General features: G+C 54.3%; 1 protein-coding gene across 1 annotated transcript in view; it reads right to left on the bottom strand.

The window, feature by feature from the left end:
* NFATC2 (nuclear factor of activated T cells 2) overlaps nt 1-11,636 on the bottom strand; it is a 135,037-nt gene that overhangs the window by 22,613 nt on the left and 100,788 nt on the right. The window lies entirely within an intron of this gene.

Genomic DNA, 11,636 nt, shown 5'->3' with positions numbered 1-11,636 from the left:
GGGGTGTGGGAGGAAACCACATGGAGAGCTGTGGCAGCTGGGTGGCAAGTTCCGGGGAGTACCCTGTACACTTGATGTTCACATGCATTCAAAATGTGTCATAACAAGAGTCTTCCACACAGAGTGACCCTGCAGGACAGAGGGGAACTGCCCGCTGTGGGTTTCCGAGGCTGTCAATCTCTCGGGAGTAGACAGCCTTCATCTTTCTCCGTCGAAGCGGCTGCTGGCTTTGGCCTGCCGACCTTGAAGTTAGCGGCTCGATGAGTAACCCGCTTACTCTCCACACCAGAGGTCACCCATTCCAATGCATGCTGGGTCCAGGTGGGGACCGAGAAGGAGTGAGTCAGTCAGGGTAAGAGGAACAACAGTGCCAGGGGGATGGCCAGGGACCACGGATCGATCGATCGTCAGGAGACGGTGGGCGTGGTGCAGAGAATCTGCCAGCACTGGGCATCACCTTGAGGGCACGCTCACCACTCAGGGTGAGCCATGGCCTCAACTCCAGGTAGCTGCCACCAGAATGTAGGGACCAAGGAGGCCAGAGCCTCGGGTTTTCCAAGAAAAGCCAGAAATCAGTATTTTTATGTGCAATCCCCTGACTTTGAAGTGCTGGCACCTAATCCAAATATTTTCTTAAATAGTGTGTGGGCCAAACAAAATATCTGCAGGCTGAACGCTGCCCGTGGAACACCAGTTGGCCACCCCCGTTCCAATGTGCTTGCAGACCACAACTCAAGCCATCTGCGCGCATGGAAAGGGTGCATTCATCAACTGTGGGTCAGCTCTCTCTTAGGCATCCAATAAAGCCGAGAATTAAAGCCGCAGCGACTTCCAAAAATCTATAAGAACCGGCTGCGGAGCCTTTCAAAGGCCTCTTCCACGTAGTCAACTTATGCAACCGAGCCTCCACTTGGTCCAGAGCTTGGGAAATTAACCACCAGGGAGTGTCCTCGCGGCCTTGCTGGGACTGTGGAACTAACAGGCTTCAGATGAAACCCGCTTGCTGGTGTACAGAATGTCAGGACTGAAGTCCAAACCGCTTACAACAGGCATCCTCAGCAGGCAGCCTGGGGGGCTTGGAGGGCCTTTGGCCCTCTTTCTGAGACTGTCTGGTCAGAGACCCAATTTCATAGCCACTAAAAGGCTGGGACAGAGGGCATCCCCATGCTGCAAAGAGGCAAGGGTCACTGCTGAAGACCTGAGCAGATTCTTCTAAACTCAACCACCAGCCTCCCCTTGCCTCGAGGGCGCTTCACACCCTGAGCCTGAAAAGCGGTGTAGCCTCTTCCTTTAGAGACATGGGGGTTCAGGGTGACCAGATGCGAGCAACAAAAACCACCAGGACAGCCAACCGTGGTAGAGAAAAGCCAGCTAGCCAGCTTTGTTGTTCCCCAAGGACAAAGCCCCTCTTTCCTTCCAAAGGGGTGACAAACAAAACAAAAACAAATGAAAAAACAAACTCAACACCAAGGCAAAAAGAGTGTCTAGAACTATCTTCACAGGCAAGCAAGCGCACCCAATTCCAGTTCTACGGGATGGAGTAAAAGCCACCTGCCAAGCCATAGGCCACTGAGTTCATTCTGATTCATAGAGACCTTGTAGGACAGAGTAGAATGGCCCCACAATTTTTCCAAAGCTATAAATCTTTCTAGGAGCAGAAAGCCTCATTTTTCTCCCTTGGAGTGGCTGGTGGATTTGAACTGCTGACCTTGTCATTAGCAGCCCAACAGGGAACTCACTAAGCCACCATGGCTCTAGTTCTATGAGACTAGGTAAAGGCAAGACCAAGCCTCCTGGCACTGAGTGGGTTCTGATTCGGAGCAGCTCTGTAGGACAGAGCAGAACTGCCCCCCAGGGTTTCCATGGTTGTAACTAATTATGGAAGCACACTGTCTCCTCTTTCTCTCGGGGACGGGGACGGGGCGGTTTGGAGGGTGGGGTGGGGGGGCTGGGGGATTTGACCCATCAACTTTTTTTGCTAATAGTTAAGCCCTTAACCATTGCACCGCCAGGGCTCCAAGGCTCCAAGCCCTTAACTATTGCACCGCCAGGGCTCCAAGGAGTAGTTCATAAAAAGGTGTCTTATTCTGAGAAAACCTCGTGTTTCCATTTACCCAAAAGAAGTCCCAGAATGGAGGCGGGAGTAAGGAGTACAGAGGGAAAAGCATGTCCTTAAAATAAGAGATTTTAGTAACTGTCCCCCCACTAATTCATCAGCTCAAGTCACTACCGTGCTTTTCAGGTTCTTCTTTTCTAGAGAGGAACAAACGACGGCTAGACTGGTATTGGGAAGTTAGGTCGTTTTAAAATATAAAATTAAAAAAGAAAAACCTGGCTGATGGCCGGAGCTGGGTGAACTTGGCAATATTTACAGTCATCGCTCTGGCTCACCATCTCAGCTCAGAATGAGCAAAGCCTCCAGCAGGCCGGGCCTCCCCCACGAAGCAAGGCAGGCAGGCTCGCGTCTTAGCACTTCTGCGCAGCCTTCCAGTAAGAATGAAAGTACGCAGCTTTTTTTGTTTGCTGCCATCAAGTTGGCTTCTGGCTCACGGCAAACCCACACGCAGGCGGGTAAAGCTGCCAGGCCTACCCCGGCCCCATGACCGGTTATGGATGGGGCCACTGGGGCCCAGAGGGCGTTTCATTGGCTCATTTTCAGAAGTAGATCACCAGGCCTTTCCTCTTTGTCCATCTCGGCTGGGTGAGCCCTGCTGAAACCTGCTCAGCTTCATAGCGCACTCAAACCTCCTCTGGCCAACCGGGTGCCAGCTGTGCATGTGGGGCACTGGCTGGGCATCAAACGCTCATCTCCCACGTGGAGAGAAGCATGCTACCACTAACTGGTCAGTGAAAGTATAGAAGGGGCTTTAAGTCACTGGTGGGGGTGGTGCTGATCCACCATAGAGCCTGTGTAACTCGGGGCTATCACTCGCTCACTGCCACAGAGAATGGGAGTGAGACGGAGAGCGCATGACAGAGAGAGAGCTGGCTCTGTGGGGTGGTGAGAGGCCACTTGGTGCCAACGGGGGCTTTTTGGGGTCCTCTGCTGGGTGCTGCCAGCTCTGGAACACGAGAGGGGCCGTCAGCACGTCTGGGAACGGCCTCTCTTGTGGTTTGGTAGCTGTTGACCTCCACAGGCAAGAACGCATTCCTTTAGAAACATCTGCTCGGCAGGATTTCAGAAAGATGGCGAGACATTCTGGGGTCTGGAGTCAGCTGGAGGGCGGCTCCCGAGTCAGCCAGCAAGGCAGAGTACATCTCATCTGGGGTGCAAGGGTAGGCGAGGTAAACAGCTAGGAACTGAGGCTCCAGGAACCATATGCAGACTGTTACCCCCCTGGGGCAGGGGCCAGCTACTGGCTCACTGCAGTGTCCTTCGTAAAGTCAAAAACCTAAACACACTGTCAATGAGTCAATTCCAACTCACAGAGACCCATTCGGACAGGATAGAACTGCCCCTGTGGGTTTCCGAGGCTGTAGCTCTTCACGGGAGCAGACAGCCTCAACTTTCTCCTGCAGAGCAGTTGATAGTTTCAAACTGCTGACTTTACAGCTAGCAGCCCAACTCATAACCACTATTCCACCAGGGCTCCTCCTCAGCCCTTGCAAATTGTGTAGGTTCCTTGGTAGGCAAGATGCCCTAGTGATTCTGTATAAACAACCTTTGTTGACTTAACAAGAGGCAACCTAGTAGGGGAACGAGAACATAGTAGTAGTAGTTAGTCACACGGCTCTAGCCAACACTCCCGTGCCCCAGAATTCTGACCACAGGGTGGGAGTGCTATTGACCGAGGACGAGATGATTAACGTTCGTGTGCTTACCAGCTGCCGGCTAAAGCGCTTTGCCGGGATGGTCCCATTTCAGTCTCACTAATGATCTTCTGAGTGGGGTCCAATGGTAGAAAGTCACTTTCTCAAGGTCACCAAGGATGGAAAGCCAGGGCAACTTCAGAAACCCTACTTAAAGCTCAACTGCAGGCCCAAGAACCAAGGGTGGGGGGAGCCTCCAGACCCCTGGACACCCCTGTCCGTTTCCCTGGGGACAAGCATTCCAGACAACCATAACAGGAGCCCCAGCCACAGGGGGCTGGATAACGTAGACATCATCCACCCAAAAAAAACCACTGCTATTGAGTCAATGCCGTCTCACAGTGACCCTATAGAACAGGGCAGAATGGCCCCGGGAGGTGAGGGTGGAGGGTTCGTTCTGAGACCGTACCTCTTTATGGGAGTAGAAGGCCTCATCTTTCCCTGTGGGAGCGGGTATTGGTTTGGAACTGCTTACCTTATGATTAGCAGCCCAACACACTCGTGAATCGTAGGGAAAGATCACGTGAAGCTAAAAACATGTAGCTGTGGGCCTGTGTGTACATCTCGCTATCTTTTGTAGAGGAAAAGAGAATGGTCCAAATACACTCTATTTGTATCTCCTATGACCTATGACCCATGACAGAAGGGAACGCTGGAGCGGGCTTTCTTGCTGGGGGGGATACGCTCTCCCTCACTGCCCAGGCTCGCCGCCACCAAGTCAATTCCCACGCGAAGCGTCCCTACTGGTCAGAGTGCAATGGTCCCCCGGGGGTTTCTGAGGCTACAAAGCTTTGCAGGAGTAGAAAGCCTCATCTTTCTCCTGCAGTATGGCTGGTGGTTTCCAACTGCCGACCTTGTGGTTACCAGCCCACTAAGACACTAGGGGTCCTAGCCAAGTGACATGTGGGTCAAAAGAAAAGGAAAGAAAATCTTGGCTATGACAATGGTGTGTGGTCTGGCAAACGGCAAACGAACTGTGTATCCGAGGCTTGGGCATTACACGGGGTGGTGATGAGGAGAAACAGCTAAAAAGACTCCAGGGGAGGTGGCAACAAAGAAGACCGCAGAGAGGTTGAGAAGTCGTGCTCCGGAAGGTCGGAGAAGAACAGTGGCAGCTGCGGTCAGAGGGCAGGGCAGACACGGAACGAGGTAAGGCATTTGTTGTCAATCTTTCTGTATTGTGCTGTTTTATTTTCCAGACATGTGAAAGATATTGCGAAAGAAAGGCCTGGTGATCCGAGTCCATAAAGACTTCAGCCACGGGGACCCTGAGGGGCACGGCTGCTCTGACACGGGCTACTGTGAGCTGGTGTTCACCTCATGGCAGCGGCCTTGAGAGAGAGACAGAGAGACAGAGAGAGAGAGAGAGAGTGTGTGTGTGTGTGTGTGTGTGTGTTGTAGGGTCCCCCGCCCCTTCTGCCTTTTAGTCTGATGCCATACCTATATAAACTACAAAGTAAATATTGGAAAAAGCCCTGGGCACACCGTGTGAGCTAAATGTGGCCTTGGCGGTTCCGGGCACACTGGCACAGCCAGCTGCACACTCGGACACCGACGTGGCCTCTGGCATGGTGCCGGCCACAACAGAGAGGCCAGCAACTTCCCCTCTGCCAGAGGCACCATGCCCAGTGCCAGGAGCCCAGACCTCCTGGGGCCAGCATAGCGGCTGGGCACATGGGACCACACCCCGCAGCACCGGGCTCTCAGTGTGCTTTGCACGCCTGGCAGACAGGGGCTGCTTTGTCTCAGGCTCACCACGGGCACGGCCTGGCCTCACTTAAAGCCTGCTGAGTGCAGGACAAAGTGGTGGCAGTCACAGAAGCTGGTTGCCCCTCCCTGCAGCCCCTTCCTGTGTCACTCTCCCTTCTTGCCTGGCCCCTCATTTCTCACGCGCTGGCATGTCCAGCTTCCGGGCAAAGAGCCTCTCCCAGCCCTGGTGCAACTAGGGGAACGTGGGTCAATGTTCCCCTGTCTGCCGGGGAACCCAAAGCAGAGGAGATTTCCCAGCAGGCCCTGGGCCAGAGCATGGTTTCCCTCAAGCAGAAATCACCAGGTCCACCCAGGAGGCTGGGCGGTTGCAAGGAGGATGCTGTGGGGGAACCCCCACTAGGAAACTCCAGACTGGCTTTTCTCCCATACTCACTGGTTTTTAAACCTTGAGCCATGCTAGAAACCTACCCAAAGTCAGTGACATCAGAAGGAAATACAGAGAAGCCTGGGGGAGCAGGTGGGGCCTGGCTGTCCCAGGTCTCACCAGGGTCCCGCCTCTGACTGGGGGGGGGGGGGCAGGCCTCTTGCCACGTCTCTGCAGCGCTCTATTGGTAACAGAGTTGAGTTTTCCTTCTCTGACTGGTGTCTGCCTTACCCAGCTCTGGTTTGTGTCGGTTTCACTGCAGGAGCAAAAGCTAACACTCACAGCGCTTGTCCAAGTGTGTTTCCCAGATTCGCTCACTTCATTCTCACCACGGCCCTCGCACCAAACCAAACGAGCCACCACCATCAAGTCAATTCTGACTCCTAACGGCCCTACAGGACAGGGCAGAACTGCCCCCCTAGGGTTTCCTAGGCTGTCTGTCTTTACAGGAGCAGAAAGCCTCAGCTTCCTCCCTTGGAGCAGCTGGTAGACTCGAACTGGTGAGCTAGCAGTCCTCCTCATAACCAACAAAAAATAAACAATCTCACTGCCACAGATTTGATTCTAACCCGCAGCAAGCCTATAGAACAGGACAGCACAGTCCCTGTGCACTGCTGAGGTTACAAATCTCTACAAGAACATACAGCCTCAGCTTTCTCGCTCAGAGTGGCTGGCGGGCTCGAAAGGCTGACCTCTCCACCACGGGGGCTCCTGAACAGAACAGAGAGAGTTGGGGGAGAAAATGTACTCAGCTCTTCCTGCAGTGGGGCAATGGCCTAGGCAGCTCTCCTGAACACTCCTGTGATAGAGATGCTAGTGCCCTGCCCTACACTTGGGCCCGTCGGCAGGGGGGCAGGGGGAGAGGCTCTGACAGGAGAAGGAAAGGGGCCCTCAGCGGAGCAGCAAAATCTGAGCAGAGCCTCCATCCTGCTGCTCTGCGGGTTGGAAAGGAGTTCCTGTGCGCTGCAGACCAGCTCTCTCCCTGGGGCTGTTTCCTGTGGGCGTTTCACAGTGTCTTCTCACCAAACAGAAATGGCTGGGTGTGCAGTGGCCAAAATAAAGGGAGAGAGAGAGATGGCTGTGCCAGAAACTTGGTGGTTAGCAGGGCAGCCACCACCAGGATGGTTCTAACAGGAGTGCGTGCTGTTTGTGGGGCATTTACTATATGAGGGGTATGTCCTCTTCTGGAAACACCAGCTCAACCTGAATGACTCTTTGGTAGTGATTCTCAATGGCTTGGCAGTTATATAATCACACGCACACAGGCACGCACACACACGCACGCACACACGCTTTCCAATGTGATCTGAGCCCTGATCCAGGTAAGAGGAGGTTCCTGGGTGTGGCCTGTAGTACATTTAATATTCCAAATAGTCCAGCTGGTTGCCATCTGGCTAATTCGGATTCCGAATGACTCTATGGGCATAGTAGAACGGCCCCTGTGAGTTTCTGAGGCTGGGAATCTTTATGGGAGCAGAAAGCCTCCTCCTCCTCCTCCCGAGAAGTGGGTTCAAACTGCTGACCCTGAGTTTAGTAGCCCAACGCATAACTCATTTTGCCACTAGGGCTCCTTACCTTTCGTCTTACATGAGATAAAAGAAGGCGTGAGCAGAGGAGAGGGGGATCGACTACCACCAAAGAAGAGCCAGGAGGAGTGGGCGGGGGGGCCTCTGTGCTGGGAACCTGCCAGACCCACGAAAAGACGGATGACAAGCCACATGGAGAGCGCCAAGGAGCACCATGCGCATGGATGCTGACAGGAGCCAGGGACCTGCCTCCAAAACGGGGAGCCCACAGGGAGAGAGAAAACTGTTCCTGCGAGCTGGCGCTGGGCATTCAGCCCCTAGCCTCCTGAACGGAGAGGGGACACTTTAGTTTTTTTAAAGCACCCACGTGTGGTATGCTGTTGCCGCAGCGCTGGATAACAACAAGGTTTTTGGTAGGTTTGTGGTGGGGACACACTGACTCGGTGACCTGAAAACCCCCAGGTCAGTTCAGCTGCCAAGCCACCGAGACCCTGAGAATGTGTCACCAGCAGCACCCAGTGAGAGTGGCTTCTGAGGTCATCCTCCCCAGCACCTATCCAGCTTGCCTCTATCCCACGTGGCCAGCGCTTCCCCACCTTCTCCACGCCCAGGTGCAAAGCTGCAGCTGCCCTCTGTTACACACCGTGGGAGCGGTTAAGAACTCCCGCGTACATCGAAACCCAGCAACATTTTAAGTAAACTGACTGACTGGTGAGCAGATGCATAAGGTGCACCCTTTGTAAAGGGCTCGGCCTCACCACAGGCTCCTGCCTCTGAGTTTCCCACACCTAGCTTTGTCTACAGGGAAGGAAAACTCATCCTTCCCACCTCCTAAAAAAAAGTCCCAGTGAACGAATGAATCTCCCTGCTTCTGACCCTTAGCTCCTTATGATCCGTCCCCTCATCTCATGTCACACTGCCCTCTCCTGCCCAAAGCTCCCACCGCTGCCTGCACTCTGATCAGCCCCAACCCCGCATCTACTTCCCTAACCTCACTGCCTCTACCACGGCCACTCCCTCTTCCTAAAACATCCATCCCTCCCCTCTCTCCATGGTGGGCTCCTGCCCTAATGGGCAGGAATGTGCTCTTCAGACGGGCCTGGCTGTCCCCTCGCCCGTCCTCGCCCTGGCCCACTGTAGCCCCTGCCCTTTTTTCTTGTCCTTCATAGCTTCCCCCCAGCTTACTTTCTTATAGGCGAATGTCTATCTCCCCCCCAAAAAGCCACCACCACAAGCCTACTGCCATCCAGCCCCGCCTACAGGGCCCCGGAGAACTGCTCCCTCGGGTTTCCGAGACTCATCTCACAGAAACCCGACTTATATGAGCCTTGACAGTGAAGTGGGCCGATGTCACTCTTCTGGGGTAACTACGCATTACGTATTCGCAGAGGACAGATTTTACTAGACGTGGTTAAGCATGACTCCGTACTAGAAGATATTTCAAAAGGCAATGTGGACTTCCTAATGTGGAAATTGCTTTAAGCAAGCCCCTAGCTTTCACGATCGCAAACCGAACACACAGGCCCTAAAGAGACGAAAACTCTCAGCTCCCAGTGGACATCCAGCCATGACAGACCTCATTCATCACCCTCACTGTGGGAGGACGTAGATGTTGCTCAGCAGACAAAACCGTTATTGGAGATTTGTGAAAAGGAGGGGGGGAAATGTTTTTAATTACAGCAGGTTAGAGATGAAAGATCTTTCTAAAAACACAGTAATTAGTCTCTTAAAAAAAATCTTTCGGAAAGCGACTGCCTCACTTTTCTCTGGAGGAGAGGCTGGTGGTTTAGAAAGGCCAACCTTTGTTAGCAAGCCAACACTTAACCCCTCGGTGCCACCAGGACACCTCCTGAGAAACACACACACACGAGCCCGTTCTAATCTAACTCACAGTGACCCTACAGAACAGGACGGAACTGCCCCTGTGGGTTTCTGAGAGTGTAACTCTTTACAGGAGTCAAACGCTACCTCTTTCTCCCTCAGAGCAGCTGGTGGTTTTGAACTGCTGACCTTGTGGTTAGCAGCCCAATATGTGTTTGGTGCTCTGTGCCACCAAATACACATTTGGTGAGAGACATGCCTTTAAATGAGGCACAAGAGAGACAGAAAAGGACCTTCAAAGCCAAGACTTTCTCCCTCCCACCCAGACATAAGGGCCACAGCCCGGGATGTCCAGGTCACCAGCCAGAAGCAAGCACAGGACACCAAGCCGCATGAGCCCACACCCACAGCTGACGGGGAGCACTGTGCTCGCACACACAGACCAGTGGCTTCTGCTAGGAGGCCCTGAGCATCCCAGGAATGGAGGCCAATGCTAAGCCCGACTTCCAGGGGGCTACCGCTGAGGGTGCCCTTGGGGGCTTCCCACTGGGCAAGACAGGCCACAGGGTCACCCCGATGGGGGAACCTGGGCTGGGAAAAGCCTTCGAGAAAAGGCCAGTTTCATGCTGAACATCGGAGCAGCAATATGGCTGCCATGTGGGCGGCTTGCAGGGAGAAAGGATTCCAAAATGCCCTGCCCTGCCCGGGGCCCAGAACAGGATGGCCAAGACTTCAGAAGCCCGAGAATGAACATCTTGTATTAAATGTAATACACTTACTACAAGCTTCCACACGGGAGGGACATGGGGGGGCTGAGGCCTGCAGGCCGCCCACCCCAGGGGCTCGGCTGGCTCAGACACACAGTGAGAGGGGTTGCACACAGCGCCCCCTGGAGTTGTGCAGGCACTCCCTCCTCGGAACTCCAGTGAGCAGGCAGCGAGGCCCCTCGCTTTAGATTTGCCCGCAAGCACAGCGAAGCTCCGAGAAGGCCCACAGTGACCATGCTTTCAGAGGACCGGGTCCGGCCTAGAGTTTGGTCAGCTTTCTTGAGCCATGGGGCCTCCCTTTCAGAACCGTCCTCTTAACATCTCATGGGACTGGGGTTTGGGGAACAGAATCTGGAAGAGGTTTCCTCAGCTGGAGCTGCGTGGCCGCATCCCAGACATCCTCAGACCAGCTTCCTGTTCCTGGCTGGCGGGAGGCGATGCTCCCCGCGAGAAGACCCAGAATGGCCTCCACCTCGGTGACAACTTTCTGCATGAGAGAAGCTTCGGTGTGACCAACGGACGCCTCTGTGGCACCAGGCAATGGCACCAGACAATGAAGGGAGTTGCCTTCTTGGATGTCGGTCTAGGGGATGGGCCGCTACTCTCCCTAAGGGACTCACAGTTCTGTGGGGTAATGACAGGGTGGGAGGGGCCCAGCGCATCTTGACCAACCTGGCTGCTGCAGTCTGCTGGGGACAGAACCTGCCCTGCCCAGCCATGAGGAGCCGAGAGGGATCTGCTGACAGTCACTCCGCCTTAACCCACGGGCACAAGGCAGTCTGCAGCCACCATGCTGTCTACGTGGCCAAACCCCTGACCACTGAGCAAGCACTGGAACTTGATTCAGACGCTCCTGACCAGGGATTGTTCCAGGCTGCACTGCGCGTCGGTCTCCCTTTCAAAGCAGGGCACGGTGACCCTAACTCGGCCAGTGTGTGGCCACTCCAGGCTAGAGGGATCAATTATTAACACACCATTACCCCAAGGCCGGGGCCAGCCAGCACGTGGGCTGTTTTCACACTGCGCCAAGTGGGCCAACTCACCGTGCCTCGCGAGTGTGCTGAAGTTTTTGCTGCCAGCTCTACCAGAGAGGGGACATGGAAACTTCTGGAAGTCACACATACACATACACACACACACACACACACACACACATACACACACACACACAAGGGCTGGGCTCACCACAAGTCTGAGGGCAGTGCCAGCCAAAAGCCACTAAGCACACCCTCAGGGGTCCCCTGTACCCCAAGTATGGGCACCTCAGCACCTTAGCACCTGTTCTTTTTATGTCAACTGCACTGGGCCTGGCTTCCGATTCCTTGGCTGGGTTCCCGCGACGTCACTTTCCTGAATAATTGAGGTTTCAGGGTACATTCGATGCGACAGCCTATAAAACGCAAAGCTGGGCCTGCAGATGGTGGTTGGGGATACAGGTTTCTCCTGTCAAAAATAACTCCGAGCACCTGCCATCTTCTTCTGCACCAACCCCCTTCCACCACACACACACACCAGGGGAAAATGCTCTGCCACCTGCACTTCTGCCCTCCAGGTCGCATCTCCAACACAGCTGGCATG

The sequence above is a fragment of the Echinops telfairi genome, unplaced genomic scaffold (genome assembly GCF_000313985.2).
Source record: "Echinops telfairi isolate 266 unplaced genomic scaffold, ASM31398v2 ScPeMD7_5592;HRSCAF=6446, whole genome shotgun sequence".
NCBI classification, from domain to species: Eukaryota; Metazoa; Chordata; class Mammalia; order Afrosoricida; family Tenrecidae; genus Echinops; species Echinops telfairi.
The sequence above is the reverse complement of the archived record's forward strand: the minus strand, read 5'-3'. Positions and strand labels throughout refer to the sequence as shown.